Below are 24,416 nucleotides of genomic sequence, written 5' to 3'. Positions count from 1 at the left end.
CACAGGAAAGCTCACAACTTATGTACCTTTCGGGAAGGTTCCGAAATAAAGTGGTTCTTCGGGTGGGTGTTGTTTTGTTTTCCTTTTTTTTTGCGATGGACTACAGGCAGCTTCTAACGCGGGCCCTTAGCAAACGGTGGTTAATACTGGCAAGATTTAGTGCAAAGCCGTTGCTTTGGACGGTGAATAGCGATTGCGTGCCGGCGAGATTTTTTGTTTATCGGGCTGGCGTGAAGTGGGCGATAGCGAGGCGGTGCGCAAAGGTCCGGCAAAGTTGTTGGTACCATTCATCTTGGGCTAAGAGTATGATTTATGAGTGGTAAGGGGAGGGGGATTGTGGGTAGAGTTGGTTTAATAGATGGACGTTTGGATTCAATTAAACAGCGTTTGGAGCATTGTAAGAAAGACGGAGGAGGGACATAAAGCTATGAATTTTATGACGATTGCAATGCGGAAAAATTACCCTGGGAAAATAATGGGAAGTAATAAGCATAAGAGCGGTAGTCTTTCTAGTTCATTTTATTTAAATGTTTCACATTAAACTGTTCATTTGCAGCTACGTACTCCTAAACTCAATGCTCATTTTACTCTGTTTTACACTTGGTTGCTATCTTGACAATCTGTTTCAGTCACCAGCACTTATGACTGAAACGAAGCTCAAGTCAGATCGCGTACACAACCGAGATGATCAGAGGTGAGACTCAAACACTTGGGGGATCAATTATATGCTTCATGACATTTTGTTCAGCACCCGCAGCTTCGTCATGACATTGTCTGTCGGTGATAATCACGATCATTCATTCTCCGTTCGGTGATAATCATGCTTGGAATATACTTGGTGTGTAGTCCCAAGCAAAACAAAATGAGCATTCTTTCGACAGAGCGAGAATTGTATTGTCTGTCGGGACAAATAAAGCGAGAAACCATACTCATTTTGTTTCATGGAACCACTTACACGCATATCTCCCATGACTATCGCAATGATCACCGACTGAAAAATTCGCAACCAAGTGACTGCCCAAGAGTTGGTTGCACACAATGCCACCAATCATGTGATAGTCGCACCGACTGATTGAGTCTCATCTCTGATCATCACAATAAAGCTCGTGACGCTGACATGATTTTGTATCAGTCAGAATTTGTCGTGAATATGTCAGTGACATTTTGCAGATTTGATCACAGTAAAAAGAGTCATAACATAGTGACTGACAAAGCATTGGTCGCAAAAAATGTCACGAAGCATGCATTGGTCACACCAATCGTTTTGAGTATCACCTCTGATTATCACAATTGAGTATCATTGATTTTGTTTCAGTCAGATGTTTTTATGACCCCGTTCCAGTGCTGGTCGGTCAAACCCTATGTTCCGCATGTCGGCTGTCTTCAACACTGTCTCGGATTGCTTCGACTTCGACATCTCAACTCAGTGCTTCAAGGAACGTCTCCGGCTTTTGCCGCAATGAATTGCGATGCAAATCTTGTTTTTGCTATGTATTTTTTTTTATTGAACTGTTACATCTTAATTAGGCCATACGGCCCGTTGAAGATTAATAAATAATAATAATAATAATAATGACATTGATAGTGACATTTTGCAGCACTGAGTATAAGTTTATCTTCCGAATGTGTTGTATTTTATGTTAAAGTGCAAAGGCATGCAGTTGTGAGTAAACAGTAATATACTTCTAAGATAGTCCTAGCTAGCTAAATATTTCAGTGAGATTAATATTTGAACGGTCCCGTCATTTTTCAAACATTTTGTGTCTCTTCAAAATGAATATCTTCCAGGATTTTCTCTCAGCTGCATATGCGAGTTGAAAGCCCAAATATTCAAAGGTCAAGAATCTGTCGTATTATACAAACGACAAATGTATGGCTCCTTATGGAGGTGCCAAATATAAACCTCTTGAATATGGTCAAACATGTCGTTGACACACCTTGTATGTGTGTCTCTTGGCTTAAAACATGTTAAATATACGAAGCTATCATAAAAAAAAACTGTCCAAAAATCCAACGACAAAACATTTTATAACCAGAGTATTTTGCGCATATAATGAAAATTGTGAAAGTTCAATAAAACATTTGTTGTGTGTGTCTTGACAGCTGCTTGAAAATGTAAACAATGTTGAACGACAGATTTTAGCGAATCCCTGAAATATGTCTAAAACATAAAAAGAAGAAGAATATACATCTCTAAGCCAACGATTCTGTGAAGATTAATCTTCGAGAAGATTTCAGCAATCTGCAACAGGCGTCCAGCGATACAAGAGCACTTTATCCTTGTTTCGAAGATTCACATGATGATGGATTCAAACAATCGTTATATCCTCGTAGCTCCTGTTGTTGCAATATCCGATATAGAATCAATTTATATTTCTACACTGAGTTTTCATACCATCTGCCAGTTGGTACTACGGTTAGCAACGTCTTCGTAGCTTCCTTAGCGTTCCATTTAGAAACAACTCCAGTACGGTGAATCAAACATCGATATATTTATTTGCACTGCACCTGGCCTGCCCGGCGATAGCGCTTCCAGAGACCATGTTCAAAGATCCGTTTTAATCCAAACCATATTCTAAACCATTGCTTCAGCGTGTGCATATGTGTGTGTGTGTGTGCGCCTGCTTTCTATTCCAGCGCTGCTGGGCGGGCACATTGATAAACATGTTCATACACTACCCACTACTCGGTCACCTATTCTAGCCGTCCTCCGCACGACCGATGTTTATTATAAAACTGTCCCAGGATTATACCGAGCAGGCCGACACACGGGCAGCAAAACCCGTGCGCCTGACAGGGCGTAGTGCAACACTGTCATCATATCTGTTTAGCATGGACGCAGCCACTGCAGGCCCGGGCTCCGCAGACACCGCACCGTCCCTCAGCATTGCCAGTGCCGACAGCCTTTTTCAAATAACAAACATTCATGGGATGAGATGTGGCTGCGCATCCATTTTATCCGGCACCGGGTATAGGGGGACTGAGATGGAGGAGAGGGGGTTTTACAATTTCACTCGACAATTCTATCATTACTGCAAGTGCTCGGGGAGGCCGTGGTGTTCTGGGTGGGTCCACCAAAACACTCTTCCCTTCTCCCAAACCCTGTTGCTGCACATATAATATCCGCCATCGAAACCATCCAAAACAATAATTTTGTGCAGGCGTGTGTATCGAGTTGCATGGGTTAGGTTAAACACGGGGCGGGGATGTTTGGTGGCACGAGGGAGGAGAGGGAAAACCTCGCCTAAACAGTTACCAGGCTGGTGGGAGTTTTGGTTATCCCGTGACTAGATGTGAATCCCGTTGGGCTTGCGTGTTGTGCGTCCAGGGCAAGCAACATCGAGCGGGAGACGAATAAAAATATTCAATTAGGACCTCCAATCCGGTAGCCGTAGAATGGAACCTGTTTTCGCCCATCACTGTACTTTACAGGCGTGTGGTCACACAGCCCTGTAAGCAGCGGGTTTTTGGAAATGGAATTACATCCAGTGGTGGAAAAATAAGGTGGGTAGTGCCCTGCTGCTAAGTATCTTTCAGCGAAATGCGTTTGTGAAAACATATTTACGAAGCAGTAGGACGACTGTTCGACTGCCCTTTCCGACGGGCAAAAGTTGCCGAAACTATGGAGTGAAATGTGCACCAACGGAGAGAAGTGTGCGTTGCTGTAATTTGAATAATAAAACGTTATTAATAAAATTATATTTCTCCAGTTTCAATGCACCGAGAGTAACTCTGATAGCTCTATCTTCTAGGCAACCGTATGGATACGTTTCCAGTTGAAGTATGCACAACACTACCAGCAAAGTATGCAATGGAGCGTTTGCTAGCAATCCCTGCACACTCCGACCTTTACACTGGGACTGTTTCTTCGGTGAGGCCCTGGGAAGAACATTGTAGGCGTGCCACTCATTCTTTTCCGCACAATTTTTGTGCCGCCCGTCGTGTTGTGCAGCAGAATTTCCAAACCCGGAAAGGAAAAAGGCTCTGAATCTCTGGGCATCGCTTCACCGGCGATGGAATTGGTTGGTCAGTGAAGCAGGTTATGTTTCATTTCAGCTTTTTGCTGGCATCGGGTTTGGCCAGCCAGGGCGCACCACAGCAACCAGGTTTGAATGGGTGCAAAAGGTGAAATTTGTAGCTGCTGGGGTTTGGGTTGAGCCGGTTTTGCTGCCACACTTTAAATATAAATATGGTTTAACCGCAGACATTTAGGTTGTGGTAGGGAGGGGGAGACGGGAGAACAGGCATTGATGGGGGAAAAGGCTTCGTTCCGGTTACATTCGCAACATTCCTTTCCAGGAACGGATAAACTAGTTGGCTGCTGCCTACCAAAGGGTGTGTAGTATAAAATCTGAGCAAAATTCGATTCCTGCTGGACTTCTTTCCTTGTACCGGGGGTGGCGTGTGTGCGTATGTAGGTGTGTCTTCGAACTAGTGAACTGGAAGGTTTATTTCTTTCGCGCTCAACCGTAGAGAGAATCGATAGTAAATCTCGTTGGTCCTTCGTCGTATGGTTTCCTCTTATTTCCTTTATTGTAAGCTTCTTCCCGTCCTTTTCCGGTGTGAAATGGTTTCTGTGCGAACGTGGCCAGGACGCTTATGTGCTTTGTGTTTTGTAAATTTCTGAAATATAAAACAACAAATACAAGCACCGTTTGACAATGGAAACGTAGCCACAAAATGGGATGTCTAGTGTCGTGTTGGAAGCTTTTAACAAATAATACTGCTAACCGCAATTGCGTTGGCTGAGTACTGCTCTTGTAGAGCGGCTTTAGATTGCATTTTTTGGTTTGCAAAGGTTTGGTGGTTTAAGGTTGCTGAATTGTTATATTTTTATGAATGGGTAAAACCAGTAGGATGTACCCAAGCTGCAGAAGTAATTTTTGATGTAGCTGCAAGACAACATATGTTCACTTTTTAAGGTTTCCAGTGAGCATCAACAGTTCATCCTCTCAAAACTGGTATTAAATTAAACAACAAAAATGTAATATAAATTAAGGAGGGGAAAAACATCCGTTTAAAACCCTTTCAATACTCTTCGGACGGCAACTTGAAGTTGCGAAGCGATTGGTTGCAATTTAACAACACCAGCACCGTTTGCCATGGCAAACATAATCGCTCAACCTCCGAGCTGTCTATCCACATCTCGCTCGGCACCACCAAGTGCAGGGTGGTAAATTTGTTACCGTGGCCGCGGAAACATGATTTTCCACCGGTAAGGGTTGCGACACGCACCGAAGTGGACGGGACGAGAAGCGTCCCGGCCGAACGCGCTAGCGTACAAATTGAATTTATTCGCAAAATATAACTGGATTTATTACAAATGAATAAACCGCAGTTCAGATTTTGCCCGACACGGAGTGTGCCATTTTCTCTCGCTATCTCGTTCTCTCTTCATGCAAAGTGAAGCAACGGCAAAAGGTGGTTTGGTGCAAGCTGGAAGCAGCGAATCCGTGGTAGTTTGGTAAGCGCGGTAGCTTGTTCTATCCCCCACCGCTGCGTCGCTTGGTTTCCACCGATGCATTCAGCGTCGGCGGTGAATCTCACTTTCACTTGGCCAGCATCTGGGCGGGGTGGTCGGCGGGGTGGTTGCGGCTGTTGCATAGCGCGCCAAACCACGCCAGTGAGCTCGGTACAGCAATAACAAGTGCTTTCATTTCTCGTGATGCCGAACACTCTGTTTTTAACTATCCTGTTTCTAAGCTTCCTGCATAAAACAGCCCGGATGCGCGTGCCTGCCTTTCCCGTGATTGCGCGGCCAACGTGCACGCACAGTGAGTGTCGAGATTCGTGATCATTGTTTAATTTTTAATAGTATATGACAGTACACGAAAGAACATAAACAAATTGAGTCACCCAACTGGTGTATGAGGAAGTTTCCAAAAAGCTTAAATATTCGTATGCCCGTATACATATTCTATGTATGATAATAAAATTAACTTAAGTCAAATATGTTTGCCACGAAGTCTGATAAATAGCGCCAGTGTTTACAGTATAATATTTGATTTTGAGTTCTCTTCTGCCTTGAAGTGAAATTATTTTATAATTTATAATTTATTTATCTTAACCTCCTGTACATTTCGTTATTCAGATACTTTTAACTGAAATGCAAGATAATTATTCATTTGTAATGTAATAACTGAATGTAATAACTTGCAATGAGTATCGTAGAAAGTAACTAGGTTAATAGAAAACCGTAAAATAGATCATTTTCCGTTACTTTGATCTTTCGAAAAGCTGTTTGACAAAAGTTGGTCTCCGTTTAAGTCAGCTAATGCAAATGTTTGCTAAAAAGCTTCGTTCACTTGGAAATGTCAATTTAGAGACAAATCGAGATGTCAAATATGCATCATCATACCAAATCTGCGTTGTTAACACTTTTTCTCTTGCAATTGAGTCACATAATTGCCCTTGAAATGTTACAAATTCTACTCTTATTGAAGACGGGACACGTGTGACCTCTTTTTTACCGTACTGTATGCCATCATACGGCAAAAGGATGATATTTCATGTGTGCGCGTGGTTTCTGAGGTTATCGGGCAAAATAATGAGAATTACCACAAGGCATCGAAATACACCTTCCTCATGCAAACACACTCACGTTGGTGCATGGAAACATAAACATATACAAAACACACACACACACACACACACACACACACACACACACACACACACACACACACACACACATGTTGGGCTTAAAACACGATGGCATACAAATCCGATTGCATCCACAAACACCAAATTTGAGCCTTGGTCCAGGCAACGCATGACAGCAACAGATCGTCATCTCGGCATGCGGCTTGCCTCGATGCTTTGAGGGGCACAAACTGGAAGCGTTCTCCCTTTCGAACTAGTGCTATCTGCATATGTATGTGTATGTTTGCTTGTGTCCGTGTGTGTGATATGGAAAGGGAACTTCTGTGTATGAAGCGCGTTTGATTGTGTCTTGTCGTACAGCAGTTTGGGCCGCGTGTACTCAGTGCCGTGCAGTTTGAATTTTCAGCGATAGAGAGGGAGAGACTCTAATTAGCTTCCATTCGCGGGGTCTCCCGATGGGGGTAGTACCATGGTAACAAGGTTAATGATGTTTTCACTGTGTCACGGCAGTAGGCACTACTGCACTACACTACCGTACACTGTACGCTCATCATAACTGCTTTATCTTAATTCCCCCGTTGCGATGAGACGGGAAAGTTCGTTTATTGCTGTCACATGTCAAACGGAACGCCCGCCAGTCGTGATTAACTTCTGTTTGATTTAATCGTGAAATCAGCATAGAGCTTTAGCGCACGAGAGCACGTGTACCATGGGAAAGGTTGAAGCGGTGTAGATTTGTCGTAGGAAAACAAGCAAAACAACGTTTTCTATCATAGTATTGCACAAAATCATCGTGATTGAACAGATATATTTTAGTTTAATATAGATTTTATTTAACAATTTTTATACCGCATTTTCATTTCCACTTTTTAATCAAGCGTACTGTAGCGTACTTTCCACTTCAAGCCTCGGAGCGCAATAAAACGTCCAAGTGCTTGTCCAACCGGAACCCATTTTCCGCCCCTGCTCGTGCGCAAAGCTCGCAATAAAAGGGAGAGCTGCTTGATTGTGGCCTTGCGGTTTTCACTTAATTAGTCTAATGATACAAAATTGCAAAATTACGTAGGGTACCGCGATTCGCTGCACAAATTTCGGTTTCATCCGCTTCCTGTGGTGGGGACTGCTGCGTGTCCGTGTTTGTGTGCGGGGTGAATTCCACGTATTCGCTATTGGTTTTGCTGTGGTGCGATTGGAGAGGTTTTGATTTTTTTTCCCCCGACAGTTTTCCGGTAAGCAAATTCAATTTCAAAAACTCCACCCCGCACGTACGTGTTGCTGTGCTTTACTAACGCAAAAGTAAATTAGTGGCTTGTGGGGAGTGAACAGAAAAGGGGGCGAGAGGAGAGGGGACGATACTCCAACGAATAGTTTTAATGCAAATGTTAATGATAAACTGGCCTTTAATAGAGCCGACATGGCATGTGTGTGCGTGTGTGTGGTTAGGAGTTTGAATGAAAATCAATGGTTTGGTGTAATTGAATTGCTATGCGTTCGAACCTTTATTTTCAACAGATGGCCAACCAAAAAGGGAGGCTGATTGAAGGGTAAACCCATACCTTTAAAACATACACTGGCCTTTAAAAGTGGCAGCACGTTTTTTTGTGTGCATGTTTTGATTGGAAACAAATTAGTTTTCTATCACAGCTGAGCCGTGTACCTTGGAATGGAATGGTTTAATTTGCTTTTATCTTCGGCAGTTAATGAAGTAGCAATATGTTCCGTTTCAAAATTGATTTGAAAGTGACGAGTTAATTGCACACGGCTGAAGTGTTACACGGAAGGATTTAATGGTTTAATGGATAGAGGAAGGTATCAACGGGGCAACTTTGATTAACAAACTATTCGATTAGTGCTGATAATTCGCAGAAAACGAGTTCTATTTCTGTGCCTGGGGTGCTTAAGTTAAAGTGTGTTTTATAATATGAAGATATGAGTTTCTGAAAAAATAATGATTGAGTTGAATGGTTCAATGCTTTTGAGGCAGAACATTTACACCAATGCAAATGAACAGTAATTTGAGGTACTCCAAATTTATTAATAAGCCGAGTTCTTTTGACATTTTGTTATTTTTTGTTTAATAACTAAACAAATCTTTCAAATTCGCATACCGTGATTCTCATTATAAAGACAGTAAAATATATCAGGTAATACTTAAAGTTTGGCTCTTATATTATTATCATTTATTTAATATTAAAGTTATTCGATCGTTTTTTGTGTATTATTATTAAACTTACCTTAATGATTTGGACTGAAAAAGAATATAAAAACGCAACTTTAGAAAACAATATTTTGTAGTTGAAACACAATTCAACAAATTATAACAAACCTATTACATTGTTTTTGATCTCATCATTAGTGAGTTATACTTCATCTGCTACAAAATTATTGATGCGTTTAAATATGCCAGCGCAGCCAGACATTAAGATGAAAGTTATTGAATAGCTTTCTGCCAAATAAAAAGCATATTCCTTTCGGGTTATGGATACTAATCCCTACAAATAGCAATCGTTCGTCCGTCCTCAATTTTAGCTTTCTAGGAAATAATTGGTAGAACAGCATTAGCGCAAACAACCCTTCACTGCCGTCATAAAACCAATGACCCGTGATTAAAAAGAGCTCTCGCTGTAGGGCGAATGTAAACACGCTGGAACGGAGCTCTCGAAGAGAGCTAATTACTGGATCACTCGTCCATCACAAACATCAGCTCAGCTAGCGACGCGCTAGAACTTGTAGAAATGGGGCAATAGAGCAGGGCAGGGGTGAAATAGCATCCTGACCAGTGTTTCAACCGGTTCGTTTGAAAAGACATAACTTCCTTTCACCGTCGTTGACTGTTGCGATGATTTACCTAGCAGTGGTAGTGGTTTTGTGTGCTTGGTTTTTTGTGTGTGTGTTTTTGCCTCTTCAGCAAGTGAACAGACGGACAAGGGGTCTTGTCAGTTTGATTGTGTACTGTTTGTCTGTTTGTTAAACTATGAACGGAATTCACAGGAGTCGCAGTGATGGGAATGGAGTGTCCTGGAAGGGGGTAGACTCTACTTCGACAAGCGTCTGTTCACATTCCGTGCCTCACCTCAGACAAATAAGACAACCGAATGGAAAGGGTTTGAATAAATAAGAAAATTCGTGTATTAGACGAAAACAGCGATTTGAATTCTGATTATGCGCCTTTCTTCGGAAACGTCCGCTCAAATAGAACGTTGCAGTTGCGTAAGCGTGTACTACGGTACACAGCTACCAGCGCAGAAGGTGTTTGTTCATTGTTGTTGTTGAGTTGCTGCTGCCATTCCAGTTTCTTCACCACGACAACCACTTAGATGCGGGAGATGTGTTCCGATGGTTTTGGAGTCCTTGGTACACGTGAGGACGAGCAAAATGTAAATTTCACCGGTCACATTCAACAGCTCGAACGTGATGCTTCCCGTTGAACGCGCAACGAGCAATTTGTATGAGGCCACAACACATACACACACACACACACACACACACACACACACACACACACACACACACACACACACACACACACACACACACACACACACACACACACACACACACACACACACAACAAAGAAAAGGCAAAGAAACCGTTGCCCGTTCATTTGCTTGCAGATGTAGAACATGCTCGCGACAACCATTCAGACGTATGAATTGAACGCGGGCGCTTCCATGCTCGGTGTGGTTGCGGCGAAAGGCGCAACACCTGCCAACTTAGGAAGAAGAGAGAGAGAGGGAGAAAGAGAGAGAGAGAGAGAGAGCTGGAGTAACACAAAACAAGACAGAGGAGCATTTCAAAAAGGAATACTTTCTTCGTTTGCGACAGTTGACGGTGGAAGGAAACGACGTGTAGCTCGAGTTCAATTTAGACAGTGTAGTACACTGACGCGAAACAAGCTATTCGTCAGCAAAAAAAAAACCCTCCCTGGATAAGCAATTGGAATCATTTTGGAGTTTGCAACCACTGTTCCGTCACACACACACACACACACACACACACACACACACACACACACACACACACACACACACACACACACACACACACACACATTGAGTCAAGCCGGTTGCAAATGTTGATTGTCTGGTAAGAAGTTTGACCCTTTCGTGAAGCAAAGTTCCCCATTCAATTCTCGTTTCGATTAAACGGCAGGCGGGCGAGTGTTGGGGACAAACATTTGCCAACCGTTAGTTTGCTGGAAGCGCAAAGGTAAAGGGTGCTATTTTTGGTCGCATGCTCAAAAACACCTTCCCACTGGTGTTGTTTGTACGGTGCTTTGGGGGTAAACCAGTTTGGTCGTTTGCCTCCCCCGGGGGAGACCGGTTGACGCAACTGACGCACCAACGGAGAGCAACGTGTTTGGAGCCACCGTTCGACGGAGCCACCTTTTGGGGGGAGGGCGAGAGAGATTGTAGTGATCCTTGAGCTTATCGTACGCGCAATGCGTACCCGATGACGCAACTCATGTTTTTTTGTTGGTTCAGTACAACGCGGCATTGTTGAAGGAGCGTAAATCTTGCTATGCGAAAAAAAGCCCAACCAAAAGCAATGGTACTCTCCTCTCTTTTGGGGCAAACGCAAAGCTCACTTCTTTGTGTAATATGCTGTCTGGGTGATGGTGCCGTAGATTTGGCCTGTTTGTGATTATCAACAAGAAAGCAGCAAACAGCAAAAAAAAACTTTTACAAAAAGAAGGATTGCAAACATTTGCCGCCAAGCAAGGGAAAAAAGTTTCATACTTCCCTGTACTACACTTTACCCAGGTGGGGACGGTAACGGGTTGAAAAGGGCATAAATATGATTGAATGCTTTTTTCCTGCGGAAGTGTTTGCGCTCATAAATCGATCGCAGAACGGGCGAATTGTCGACTGGCGGGGAAAAGATGGGGGGGGAGTAAAACTAATTTCAATCTGTACAAGGTGAGAAAGATTGGAAAATAACCGATAGCAGGGTGTTATAATTTATCCTTCGGCTTTTTCGTACAGCAGCACCTTGGATAAGCGAGAAAGTTTGTGGCTTGTTTTTTTTTATTCCTTTCTCGTTTGCTCTTCACACCGTTGACAGACCGAAGCTAAGGGAACAGATTGCTGTTGGAATTTGTAGCGTACGGGTTCGATCGGGAAGAATGGAAAGGGAATGAGGTTTGGCAAACGGAGATTTGTTTATCCATTGCCATTGAATTGGAGTAAAGAGACTTAGAGAAGTTGAGAAGGTATTTGTTGGTTTAGGCAACAGTTTACTGATGTTAGGGGCAAAATTAGGGCCGTGAAGGATACGTTAAGGATGGATCGTAACACATTAGTCAATTCTATACGGATGATTCTGATTATTTCTGTGTTACATTGTTTATGCATTGATTTTACTCGATATACCCTTAAAACTAATTAAAAAATATGAATAGCCTTTCAAAATACTCACTTTCGCATTTGATGATATAATGATATATAATAGAAAATATTTTAAATATAATTTAAATTTTTCGAAAACAAACTTTAAAAAATTCTTTGGAATGGTTAAAAACGCCCCTTCTTTCTTCAGTGATAGAAAATTAAATTAATTCGCATGAAATGTGTTAGTTTGAATTGTATTAGTTTTGATTAGTACTTGACATGAAAATATTAAAATTCAACTTTTGAGTTTAAATATGATGTAAGTGGATAGTTTTGACTAAATTCAATTCCAACTCGCTGTAAGCTTTTTTATTACAACTCAAAAGTATTGAAGAAGCTGAATATGTACTAGCGCACATCCTTGTTGGAAGCCCGTTTTTAACATAACAAATGTCCCACAAACATCACGCATGACAAATGCAGCTCAAAGAATTTCAAAAGTTTTGCGAAATTTGTTTCTACTTCTACGAAAAGCGCGACCTTCGCCCGGCGTTCCGTTCCGAGACAGCGTGAAGCATTATGCGGCCGCTTTGGCACGTCCTCGTCACGCATGGAAGCGTCGCACGCCCCCGGGAACGCAAACCGACGTGATGGGATAAAATTTTGGGATCACATTTTTATCACCTACTGCTGGACCGAAAAGAAGCGCCGTTGTCATCGTTGTTCAAATACGCTCCATAATTGGAAGGAACGGCAAACATCGCACCACTATCGGGTGAAAGGCGGGAATTCAAAAAAAAAAAAAACCACAAACACGGTGTGTTTCCTTAGAAAGGTAAGATGGCAGCGGCCACCTGATACTGGCACACATTATTCCAATCAGTTTTACGATGACATTTACAGCCCACATTTTGCGGTGGCTGCAAAAGCGCGCGAGCACAAAAAGAAAGGTGAGCGAAAAATCATAATCATGATCATCTTTCCATTATCCCGGTGCGTCTCGCTTGCGTTCAAACCTGGCGCACCTTCGCTGCGGTTATTCCGTGCCATCCGCTGAGGGCTCGGTCCCGGTGCGCCCGGATTGTCATAATTAGTTTGGTCAAGAAAGCTCAGATTCCATTTCCGCTAGCACCCAGCAGCATGGTGGCGAACCTTTTTTCACAACCGTTCCAGTGTCCGCTGCGCCAAGGTGGGAAGCCGGTGGGATTAGGGACAAATAACGCGATGAGCTTTTGCGTTCGGTGTGTGCGGTGTATGCGGTGTGTGTGTGTGTCAGACCGTTAAAATGTGTCCTCTCCACAATCCAATATCCTGGGATCCACGATCCATTCCAATCAACTGGAAAGCGCAGAAATCCATGGTGGGAGTTTCCAAGTTTCTCGTTTTTTTTGCACCCTTCGAATAAGGATTGCGGATTTTCGAATGCCGTGCGGGAATGGTGGATTATGATCGGGTCAGGTTATTGGAAAGGAATGTTCACACCGCGGCTATTGGCAGCTCAGAAGGGCATTCGAGGCGAACGGTTAAACACGTATCACTCTGGTGCTGCATTGCGAGGTAGCACGAGGGCGGCTGGGCTTTTGCGGCTGGTGATGGAGTGGAGTAGTGGGGCAAGATTCGATTAAAGGTTAATGGTTCATGAGAAATGCGTTTGTGTGGGATGCTGTGAACAATTTCCAATCGTAAGCAGAACTATTTGCTGATAGGGTCAAAGGGAATATGTTTACAATATGATTAGGTTCAATTTAATTGAATTGAGATATTTAATAAATTTAAGTGGTTTCCAGTGCTGTTTCTAAATACAACAATTAGCTGGCATCGCGAAAGAATCGGTTTAAAATTAACAGTCGTTAAAAATTAACCAGAGTCGTTAAAAATTGCTAGAATTTGGCATCGCGAACGCATTGAGTTAATTTGTTAATTTTAACGACTGGTCCTATGCCGCCGTTAAACAAACGACTGTCAAGAGCGTATGCGATACAAATTAACAGTCGTTTAATTATACTGCTCGAATTTTTTCCCCGTGTTTGCCTATATGCGATATCGAGCAGTCGTTAACTGTTTTGACGGTCGTTTATTTTAACAGGAATGAACAACAAATGAACTCGGTTAAACCAAAATGAACTTTAAACGACTGTTAAAATGTGTTCATTTATTCGCGATGCCGGCTATTTTTATGAATGTCATCCTTAATTTTGGAAATAAAATTTGTTCATTCTGCTCGGTTTGTTTGCCAATTGCCAATTAATTGCTTTTTTCCAAAAATGTGTAAAACTTCGATGAAAGTTAACATTTTTTCTTAAATACCGTATAGATTCAAATTACGGACAGCTTCATACTCTGGACATTTATCATATTTTTATCGATTTTCACCATATCCAGTCCCAGATCATACAGTTTTTTTATTTAACATAATAGATACGATGTACAATAATTAATTAAAAATATGTTTGACCTCTATAAGCTCTTGATGGCACGGTAAATAATATATTTTCTGTCGGTTGGTGAATAAACCGAGGCAGGCATTCTTTGCAGTTTTGATAAAAACTGACGCCAATGTAATTTATTCTTCCACCCACGAGGACACCGACATTCAAAATTGTAGGATCGGGCCAAACAATGGGGAATTTAGTGATGAATCAACGTAATATGTAACAGCGTAGTTTCCTTGAATTTTCAATTATTGGGGCCCTTTCCGTTGTAAGTTCGTAGGCAGAAATTTCAGCCTGTCAGCTGTTTGCATTGTATAGCAGTTTTTAAGCAGCTATCTAAGTGAGTGTAATATACAGGTGGGATTATCCCAAGGTGTATGAATTGAGAAGGCTGATTTTTATCGCTTCTGCTTCTGAATAAAGATTTTAAGAGTGTTTTGAGTATACGTCAAGCCTCAAGAAAGCTCGTTGGAGCAAAAGTTTTGACTCATCCTGTCAAAAAGTGATATTCAAATTTGGTTTTAAATAAAAAAACATACTAAGAAACCACCTGGACTACATACACTTTGATTCCAGATTCGATCACCTGATTTCTTTAATGCATCTTGGGGTAAATGTAAACAAAACCGTGTTTTCGATCAGGTACTCTAATCTAATTCTAGCTTTTAGGCTAGAATAATCTAACCTGAAAATTGCAGGCTAGTTTTTTGTGTGGTTTTGAATGAAGTGTTTACATGATTTCAACCTCCAACTGTCAAACTCCATACAAAAAACTGACTAGAATCGTGAAGGGCCCCATTGGCAAATTATCTGAAATACAAAAACAAATAACACAAATATCATTATCAAAAAAAAAATCATTTGTAATTTTCAATTCCAATCTTTGAAACAACGGCTCATGAAACATGGGATAATACATGAAAAGATTCTGCTTAAAACATTCTGTCAACTTTGTCAACGTACTTCACAAGGATCAGTCAAAAACATCAAATGTCCTAGATATGGCAAAAAATAAATAAATACTTGTTTCTTACATATCAACACATACTGCCGCGAATGAATGAGGACTACCAAAGCTTCTTATGAGTTCATAGTAACATAAATTCTGCCGAGAAGAAAATGTTAGCCAATCATTGTTGTCTAACAATAGGCATCGTCGCTATTCGCTCGATTGTACCAATTTGATAGCAAATTATTTCCATAACTTCGCACCGCCTCACCGCTGCCAACTTCACTCCCACCCAAAGACAAATGTATTCAAATTAACCCATAATCAAGCATAAAACAATATCCAATTGCTGTACATACTCCACCGTCGGCCGCGGAGTGATGGAGCGCGCTAGCATTATTTAATCAAACAATTAATTGGCGGCAATAAAAAAGGCCCACGCTCCGCTGGGACCGAAATGCGATCGCAGCCATCGCTCCCAACGGATGCGTGAAAGTGAATGAAAAATCGAACTCCATTTTGATACGTTCCATCAAGCGCCGGACAGGCTGACAGGCTGTGTTCGACGGAAAACGGGGTAAGACCAACAATTGGAAAGGCACGAACATTGTGCTTCATCATCGACCGGCCACAACGCGCATCTCAGTTCCGTCCCCGGAGGATCAACCCCGCTGCATCAATAATAAATCGTCATCTAATTAGGTGTTAATTCCGCAGGCAGGAATTATTTAACGTCGCTCACAAACCAAGGAAACAAGAGTCGGGTACAGCCATTGTGCCATCGCGGAACCACCGCATTCCACCTTTAATGGTGTACCATTAAATTTGCTTGTCGGCCGAAAAGGAGCCCATCCCCCCTTTTGGTTACCATCGGAGCATGTTTACCCATCTGTTTCCGAACGGCGCACCTCCGGTTGGCAGGCGAAGACGGCCCCGGGGCCAATAAAACGGTGTACGCGGGTGCGCGGGCAATAAAGCGAAATAAAAGATGGTCAGAAATCCGTAAAATTTTAAGAGCGCTCGTGCCTTGGCGCTTGGCGAGAAAGCTCTATTGAGACACAAATTTTGGCTCCAGTGCCAACGGTTGTGTGTCGCTAGCAACTAAGGAGAAATGCTTTCCGTCTTGTGGAGTAGCAAACAAAAAAAAAGAAAAAAAAATGAAAGCCTCTCCGGCAATACGGTGCGCTGCGAAGAAGGAACATGGGCAGCAGGCTTTTTGGACGAAAATTGAATTTAATAATAAAGAAATTGCACACAAGCCGGGCACACGAAATCTTGTGGGAAGTGGCCCATCGGATTACAACTTCATCTCGCTCGCTCTCTTTTTCTCGCTCGCGTGTGGCAGTGGAGTGGTGAATTTAATTGAGTTTCGCTGTTCCGGATGGTTGTTTCTTTTTCCTTTTTTCCCCCTTTTTCGTGTCCTAGTGATTCCGTCTTGTGTGAGTAGAGACTCGTTCGGAAGGTAGGTACGGACTGGCGGTATCTGGACGGGGTTTTTGTGTGTGTGGATGCTATCTCTATTGGTTTATTCGCACGATCAAACCTCATCCCATTGATGTGGTTCGTGGCGCGGTCGCCAACAGCTGGAAGACAGGTGAGAAACGTGGGACTTTTTTGGGGCATTTCCGCTCAGCATCTGGTACTAGGCGAAAGAATACAGTAGGAGCAAAACAGATTCAAACGAGCAGACGAGTTTTGAGTGGGTTTTTTCGTTGTTTTCTTTTCAGCAACACCAGGACGCATCGTTATGACCGTCGGAAATGGCGCTGATTCCAGATGCCAATCGGGAATGGATCAGCATCGCTTCCCGGTTGGTTTTTTTGTTGTTGTTTCACATACCGGAGTGGTGGGCTTTTTTCATGCATTTTTACTGACCCTATCGAATTGCTGACGCTTCACTGGAGTCGTCATGGTGATAAAATGAAAGGTGGGATGATTTCCGCAGTGTTTTTTTTATGGACAGTACTGTTTTGTTGCGCGGTAGGATATTCCGATTACGCTGTTTTTTTATCTTCTGTCTTGTTCTCTCTCTTCCTCTTTCCCTTTAGTACTCCTCACTTCGTGCTCACAAAGCCATTCAATCAGCGCCACAGGCACATTGGCTCATCGACACTAGGCCCATTCATTTTTAAAGAAGTGATTTAATCATGCAACTGCAGGAAGGTCTGTAGAACGATTGGCTCCAGCGCGATGGCTGCTGTGAGACACGTGAGCAAATGGTTATGTTTCGGGTTTTGGTTCGTCTTCCACGTCTTCCACTCAGTTTTTTACGTCGTAGTTTGCTGGTTGCACCATGTCTGCTGTTGGTGAAAGATGAAATGTTTCACCGTTGCGAATTGTTGGTCTTCGATGGCCGGTGTGCGCAAGATTGGGAAACATTTGCGGCGGTGAACGCACGGACGATTACACTTCGTTGTGTTTGAATGATACATAATTGAAGCTTAATCAAGTTGCAGAAAATAAACCAGTTGTTAGCCGTTTGGAATGATGATGCGTTTTGAGCGTTGCTCCATCGACATTAACTGTCTTGCGAAGCTGATATGTTTCATGTTGAGTGCTAGAGAGTTGATTTAAGGCAGTTTGCGATTGAAAATGTAGAATTATGATTCTATTTACTTCAATATAAATCCGAGTATGAAGTTTTATTCATCATACTTTATACTATTCGAACTAAACATCTGATGAACATTGTGTGTACGATTGCACCCTAAACACATATATTTGTTAAACCGCGGGGCCATGGGGCTTTTTTAAGCTGGGGAAACATTCTCAAGCACTCACTAAAGGTTCTCAAGCACTCAAAAAAGATTTCTCAAGAAATTATTCTCAGACGCGAGCCCGTGGCCGTAGTCAGTTTTTCTCACTGTGAGGAATTGATATAACCACTCAATCTTTATTTGGTGCTTTATATAGAAAATAAGTTTTTATTTGAATATATTATAAACCGTTTTCAATTTTCAACATTAATAACATCTTGCAACGTAATAACCAATAAACAAAGAGCACAATTGCTCATATTTTGAAAGCTTCTCAAACCGATTTTGTGCCGATTCTACCATCTTTGAAAACGTAGGTCTTTGAGTCCTGAGACTCATGAGTGCCTGAGAAAATAAGCGTTGAGAAATCGTATGACCCCGCAGCCTTATTCAAATTCAATCCTTTATAGATGAAAAAGGATTGTTAAGAATAAATGGTTTGATTGAATTGCGATTGATTCATTCGTTGGCTGTTCAAGTTATACAAAAATCAAATTTACTAGGAATATAACCTAAAATACTAAAATAGGAGAAAAACTTAAATACTTTTAGACTTTTTAATTCGGCCTCACTTTAACAATGCGACCTATTACATGGGTTCCCAAAGTTTTTTAGTAGGTTCCGGTTTTTTCGGTTTCTTTCCACATTTTTTTGGTGCGAATCTACGATTTTTTTTAAAATGTTTTTACAAGGTTTTTTGTTTTAATTGTATTGATGTCTAATGGGACGATACCAATAAATCGTGGGAATGAACCAAACATCTATAGAAAACGAAGAGTGCGAATCGTGAGACGAGCCCCACAAATTACGAGAACCAGCCAATAAATCGTGGGGAACCCTATATTCCATGGTATTATCCATGGTGTAAGTATTCCAGAAATATATTTGTTGCTTTGTCTTGAACAGAAAATGTAGGTCTTCTTTTATTAAAAGAAGCTAGTTCCACTTTTTTTTGTGTAAAATTTTAGTTACCTTATTCTGCTTTGCCTTGTGCGACTTTATTAAGCTTTGTTAAGCTCACATCATCATCATCGTTATGCAAACAGAGACGTTCTCGTTCAGGCTCGAGAAAGCCTTTTAAACTTGCGCAACGAATGAGACACCTTCCGGTCGTAAATATTACGCCATGTTTGGTTCCCACCTACCCTGCGATAGATGGTTAAAATATTTCCCAAAGTAACGCCAACCATTACCACGAAACGTTCCAGCGCTTACCTCATGCGTACAAAGCCACGAACGGAGTGAAATTACGTCACCAGCGTTGCCACGGCCGGGTGTAGTTATCGAAATGTGAAGCATACTGCAAGTTAGCCACCATCACAGGGAAGGGGGAGAACAAATTTGGAAGAAAATGTAGAGCATTCAGGCAAAAGTTTTACGCTCCACTTTAACCCCCTTACTTGCACACTAACGTGTCAAGTCAGCCGAGTAGCAGGTGGAGCGAAATAATGAAAGCTTCGGCCCAAAATCCGGCGAGACTAGCAGACTTCAGGTTGAGACTGATGGATATAGAGAAGGTTCTTCTGTCTCAAAGCGCTTTGCGAGTAAGCTCGCCTCCATCCCGCCCACCTTTATGAGGCAACAAGGGCAAACCTGACATTGCAGCTTGCTCGTGTGCTGCTGGCAAACCTTTTTCCTTGCCTATTCTCTTATTTTCCACGAAAAGCTGCCTGTTGCCTTCCGACTGCTCCGAGCAAAAACACAAAAGAGCTAGGTTAAAATGGCAAATACCGAAGTGTAATGGCCCACATGTTTTTCTTGGCAGGGTTTTCTCCCCCGGGGTAGTTGCGCTTTTTTTCCCCTCTCTTTTCCCCCGCCACAATCTCATATCCGTCCATCCGTTCATTTTTTTGTTTTGTGTGAATTTATGCACCACGTGTGCGACACTCTCAGGTGACTTTAGCCCATGGTGGTTTATTCTTGGAGCTGTAGAGCTATCGGAACCCATTGACGATATCAACGTCAACGTGTCAGAGTTTCTACGTCGGTGTCTGTGTATGGGGCTTGTGTGTTTCCTAAACAAAAATTGCACAAAGCGACGCATTTCGTTGTGTAGTAAGTAACGAGAATAGCTTTACACACTTGTGAGATTGTGACGCAAGCGAGCAGTGAATCAATCTCGTACTTTGGCGTATGATGTAAAATATTTGTACAGGTGAGAGCAATGTGGATAGGAATTGTTTATGTCTTAACACAGTTTTAGAAGCTATAAAAAACTTAAACTTTAAAGCTATTTTTCACAACTACGGTTCACCATAAAACGCCCTCCGTTTGCGTACCACTGTGCAGGTAAAGACGGTACCGAAAGTGTTTTAAATTCCCTTCCTTTGCCCTGCAAAAAAAGCACTAAAAGCAAACGCAACAGCCAACCAGCTCCTGCCATCCTGTGTGTGTGTGTGTGTGTGTGTGCTGAAACTAATGACAAAATAAAATTTTCTAAATTATGAATCGTTGGGACCACGGGCTGTGAAGCAACGGGTTGTGCGCGCGCGTAAGCTACGTTTCTTGGCGTTATTTTTATTTTTATTTCTTTTGCTTCTTCAGATCTCCAAACTTCACGTTATATTAGCGTCATGGGTCTTAGTTCTTGTTCTTGAAAAAACAACAGCGCACCAGGTGGGGCAGGAGTTTGTGCGTTTCTCAGACGCTCAGCAAAATATGGCACCACACCAGGTACGGCATATCGGTTGGGCTAGGGGATTATTTTGTGCTTTTCTTTCGTTTCTCTTTTCGCTTCCTCGCATGCCCTCGGTGCAGAGGCACGCCGAATGCCACCGATGCGTACTGGTGGGGTAGTGTAAAATAATGTTTGCAAACGGAACCTGGAAGGGGTGGGATGCCGTTAAGTTTTGCCAAAGCGGATGGATGTTGTCGTTGTTTTCTACTTAAGCAAAAACAGGAAAAAAAAACCCTCCGAACAATTTTCTTCCATTTGCTGTGTTTTGCAGTTTATTTTAACCCCTTTCTTGCAGAACTGCAGTAAAAAAGGCACGTATGTGTGAGTTTAATTTCTTTTTGTAACCGTACGCCCATTCCCGTACGGTTGTAGAATAATGTTGCCACCGCATCGCATCGCTAGCGGCATTAAGCATAACCAAAAATGGTGTAGAACGAAGAAAAAAGTGCGATTTTGCTGTGCTTATTTTGCTGCCGGGTGGGAATGATCGTTTGAGCAGCAGTGGGTTGGTGATGTGTACGCTTTGTACGCTGTGATGTTCAGCAACGGGTAGCAGCAAATTATACGGTAAAAGGTAAAAGGTAAAAGAAGAAACAAAAAAAAAACACACACACAAATCGCTACTTGAACGAAGTAAAAACGATTCAACTCCCTTCAACGACAGCTGGGGCTATGGGGTGGAGGATATTTTTATCCCCATTTGTGTTGGGAGGAAAAGGGCGACCCAGGAGGAGTTTTTGTTTCTACCATTCCTGCCACTCCGCCCAGGAAAGGCGATGAAGCCCGTTAAAAGGCTTAAGATTTTTGCTGGATGATTATTTCCACTGCACAGCCGGTTACGCATGGTGCTATCTGTGTGTGTGTGAGCAGGGCCTTTTTGTTTTTCGCGCAGTGAGTGCAATATTTTCACCATTTGTACGAACCGTAACCCAGCACCCGAGCAACAGCCGAGTAGTGGTGTGAGAACAATTTTTGTTTTGTTTTTTTGTTTCGGCTGGAGGACATCTTTTTATTTTGTTTGGTGTTGATCCTTCTCCTTCCCGCTTTTGGATCGGGTCGGTACAACTGTCGTCATAATTTTACCGCCAGGCGTCGGCTCCCGTACCGTACTGAAGAGGGTTGGATTGTACAAAGCTGAATCGCATTCGCCTCGGTTCTGATGAGATGGAGGGGCGGGAGGGATTTGCAAGAGTTTAAGAAATAGATTACAATATGTTACCTGGTGTTGAGTAGGGTTTTAAATAATTTTGCTCCTGTTCGAGATGTGGCGTGCCAATGGGGGAAAAACGGCGCGACTAGTAAGGTGATGCCCGTGGTGTTTTGTATTTCTGTGGAATGAAGGGGAAAGCAGATTCTGTCGATGTTAATCCCGCATTTTGCTACATTTACTCTGTTCGCAATATCGCAAGGACGGACCAAATGAGCTTGGAAAGGGAAGTACTAACAGCTGCTTGGATGGTTAAATGAGTTGTTAGGTGATATTATAAACATTTTTTCACTTAAAATTTGAAACGTTTATGAATTTGAAGTTGAAAATTAAACTGCACATAATCATTGAATACTTTAAGGCTTAAAGCGGTGCCACTGTCAATGTCATAAAAAAATCTGACTGAAACTAAACCCTTGTCAGCGTCACGTACTCAATTGTAATAATCGTATGTTTGAGGTGTTGCTCAAACGGTTGATGAGACCAATGCATGCTTGTAACATTTTAGCAACCATCGCTTGGTCAGTCACTTTGTCATGACTTTTTTTTTACTGTGATCACTTTTCCAAAATGTCACTGACATAGTCACAACAAATTCTGACTAAAACAAAATCATGTCAGCGTCACGAGCACTATTGTGACGATCAGAAATGAGACTCAAACAGTTGGTGCGACCATCACATGCTTGGTGACATTGTGTGCGACCAACTCTTGGTCAGTCACTTGGTCGCGACATTTTCAGTCGGTGATCATCGCGATGGTCATGGAATATATGCGGTGCGTGCGAGTGGTTCCAAGTAACAAAATTATTAACAAAAGTGGCATTTGATAGCAGCGTGCACAGTCAGAAACGGTCATGATTATGTTTGCCACGGCTTTAAGCTCAGCTTGTCAGCCAGAGTATCGCGTTGGACTCAAGCATATCGCGTTCGGCACTTTCATTGAGTATCAGCAATGAACATCAAGCTGTCACGGATATGTTCATTGTTTTTGGTAGTAATCGTCACGTGATGTTCATGACATTTTGCAGCACAGGCTCGAAGTAAGCTCTTCCTGTTACGGTGCTTGGAAGTACTCATTTAAAGGATGCAAAACAAGGACGTCCAACGTTATACGTCTTAAGACATTCAACAACAGCTAAAAACATCTTACAAACACATAGGAAAACGATCACTTCCTACACAAAGTGCGGTACGCTTAAACTAAGACGTGATTGCGTTGTAAATCGTAAACAACCCCTTGAGCGAACGGGCTTTAAAATGTCAGCCCAAGTAGCACAGTCAGCAACTTAATTGACACCATTGCACATACACACCCTTATGCCATGACGAGTAGCTGTCATACCCCTTCCCCTGCTGCCCCTTTCCCCGTTACCAGAAAATGTAGAATTTATGCAAAAGTTGCAGCCGGTAAACTACAAATAACAATTGCCAGCAGTGGTGGCAATAAATTGCAGCGACTACCATTCCAGCAGTTCGTTTTCGATGTGTCACGAGCGATGTTGTCAATGTCGTGCCGTGGCTAGCAAACCCGTTGGCAGAGACAAACTATCCAGACCAGCTTCCGGGGTGGCACATTCGCGCCTTACAAGCGTACAAGCGTTGTGCGATAGTGGCTCCGGAAATCGTACCTTCCTCCTAGCCGTTTATTTCGTTTCAAGATGGGAGTCGCGAGGATAGCTGTGGCTTCGGAAAACCGGCGAGGAAAGACTTCCGGAAGTGGTGTTGTTTGCCGCGCTTCGCAAACCGGTTGTAGATGTAAAGTGATAAAACTGCGCGCTCCAGTTTTTAAATCAGGCCATCAGCAAATGGAATGTATTTGCGCGGCAAACATTTGCATTTTGCAGCTTTGCTCATGAATTTAAATGGATAAAGTGAGAGCTTTTCAGTGAGGCTTTTTTGTTTTCTAAATTGATGTCAAAATAAAGAAACATTTTTGCACTTTAATTTACACGTGCAATGGGCATTGAGTTTGATTGTTTGGTTGTTCAACTTTAAATTTTATTCCTGCCACTAAAGATCGGAAGATTGCAAGCTCAGCAGCAATTCAATTGAATTTCAACATCATCCAGAAAGGGGAAATGCATTGCTATTATGGAAGCCATACAACAGACAAGTAATTCTTCGACTACGATTATACTTACAACACAACAGCCTTCTAACACGTCGGTATGTGGATCCTTTTGCCCGTCCCTACTTCAGCTCCGTTCAGAAACCAGTCCGACAAAGCAGTTCCCGTTTTCCGAGATGGAAGGGAATGTATTTTTTATTGTAGAAATATATTTCCATTTTCAATTCACGCCAAGGCAGCGTTGTCGTTGGTGTTGTGGCCTACTTGCCCAGCCCCGGCTAGGCTGGGGTTTATCATTCAAAAGTTTCCCTGTTCCCCGAATCGTTCCCACTGGCGCTGCAGTTGGTCATGAATGTTTTCTTGGGATTTGCGATTGTCGTCGGGCGTACGG

Source organism: Anopheles arabiensis, chromosome 3 (assembly GCF_016920715.1).
Source record: "Anopheles arabiensis isolate DONGOLA chromosome 3, AaraD3, whole genome shotgun sequence".
Taxonomy (NCBI): domain Eukaryota; kingdom Metazoa; phylum Arthropoda; class Insecta; order Diptera; family Culicidae; genus Anopheles; species Anopheles arabiensis.
This window is presented reverse-complemented; position numbering follows the sequence as displayed.